The following is a 2,232-nucleotide window of genomic DNA, read 5'->3' as shown; positions in this document are numbered from 1 at the left end:
ATCCTTAGAAATTTTCTAAGTCCGCTCGCGGAGATAGATTGTCAAGGCCCTCCGGAAGCATACAAGGATATCTGAAACAAAAAAAAATAGTATAGCATTTCGAAAATGTGAAAGATACTGCATTCTACTTGCGTAAAACTCTCGTGGAAGCCCCTCCCATGTCATCCTTAGAAATTTTCTAAGTCCGCTCGCGGAGATAGATTGTCAACGTCCTCCGAAGGCACACAGTCGAAGACTAAAACAAAAGAAACAGAATAGAAATACGAAAATATGAGATATACGCATTGTACTTGCGTAAAACTCTCGTGGAAGCCCCTGCCATGTCATCCTTAGAAATTTTCTAAGTCCGCTCGCGGAGATAGATTGTCAATGTACTCCGAAGGCACACAGTCGAAGACTAAAACAAAAGAAACAGAATAGAAATACGAAAATATGAGATATACGCATTGTACTTGCGTAAAACTCTCGTGGAAGCCCCTCCCATGCCATCCTTAGAAATTTTCTAAGTCCCCTCGCGAAGATAGATTGTCAAGGCCCTCCGGAAGCATAGAAGGATATCTGAAACAAAAAAAATAGTATAGCATTTCGAAAATGTGAAAGATACTGCATTCTACTTGCGTAAAATCGTCGTGGGTACTCCTCCCATGTCATCCTTAGAAATTTTCTAAGTCCGCTCGCGGAGATAGATTGTCAACGTCCTCCGAAGGCACACAGTCGAAGACTAAAACAAAAGAAACAGAATAGAAATACGAAAATATGAGATATACGCATTGTACTTGCGTAAAACTTTCGTGGAAGCCCCTCCCATGCCATCCTTAGAAATTTTCTAAGTCCCCTCGCGAAGATAGATTGTCAAGGCCCTCCGGAAGCATAGAAGGATATCTGAAACAAAAAAAAAATAGTATAGCATTTCGAAAATGTGAAAGATACTACATTCTACTTGCGTAAAATCGTCGTGGGTACTCCTCCCATGCCATCCTTAGAAATTTTCTAAGTACTCTGGCGGAGATACATTGTCAAAGTCCTCACAAAGAGCAGAAGGAAGTCTAAAACAAAACAAATAGTATAAAATGTGGAAAATTTGAATGATACCACATTGTACTTGCTTAAATCTTTGTGAATACTCGCTCCTATGGCATTCTGCGAAAAGGCCAATTTTATGGTTGTGCGCAGCAATCGTTCCACGATGATATAACCTGAAGCAAAAATGGGATAGGAGGAAAAACAAAGAGGAAAAGGTTTTGGAGACAGTAACCCGCCCGGAGGCCCACACCCTTGGGCCCCTCCCAAGGGTCCCACCCGAAACGATTGATACAACGTTGTAAAGCGCTACCTGATATCTCCTCCAAGTGGTACAGTATCCCCACCACACCGTTTGTTTCTACAAAAATAGAAATCATATAGATTATTGAATAAATGAGTGATCGATTAATGTATTTACATTAACTCTTCTCTCTTACGTGTGGAGCATGCGTACCGCAAGGATTGAGATTTGAATGGTGGAAATTCGTGGCATGAATGGACCAACTGTCAAAGGCCGCCGCCTTATATTTCCCCCAAGTGGCACAGTGTCCCCACCACTCCGTTTAATTCTACAAAGATAGAAATCGTATAGATTATTGAATAAATGAGTGATCGATTAATGTATTTACAGTAACCCTTCTCTCTTACTTGCGGAGCGTGCGTACCGCAAGGATTGAGATTTGAATGGTGGATTTTCGTGGCATGAATGGACCAACTGTCAAAGGCGGCCGCCTTATATTTCCCCCAAGTGGCATAGTATCCCCACCACTACGTTTAATTCTACAAAGATAGAAATCGTATAGATTATTGAATAAATGAGTGATCGATTAATATACTTACATTAACGCTTCTCTTTTTCTTGCATAGCGTGCGTACTACGAGGATTGAGATGTAAATACTGGAAGTTCGTGGCATGACTTGACCCACTGTCAAAGGCGGCCGCCTTATATCACTTCACGGGTGGCAGTGTATCCCCACCACACCGTTTCATTCTACAAAGATAGAAATCGTATAGATTATTGAATAAATGAGTAATCGATTAATATACTTACATTAACGCTTCTCTTTTTCTTGCGTAGCGTGCGTACTACGAGGATTGAGATGTAAATACTGAAAATTCGTAGCATGACTTGACCCACTGTCAAAGGCGGCCGTCTTATATCACTTCGCGGGTGGCAGTGTATCCCCACCACACCGTTTCATTCTACA

Source organism: Vespula pensylvanica, chromosome 21, assembly GCF_014466175.1.
Source record: "Vespula pensylvanica isolate Volc-1 chromosome 21, ASM1446617v1, whole genome shotgun sequence".
NCBI lineage: Eukaryota > Metazoa > Arthropoda > Insecta > Hymenoptera > Vespidae > Vespula > Vespula pensylvanica.
This window is presented reverse-complemented; position numbering follows the sequence as displayed.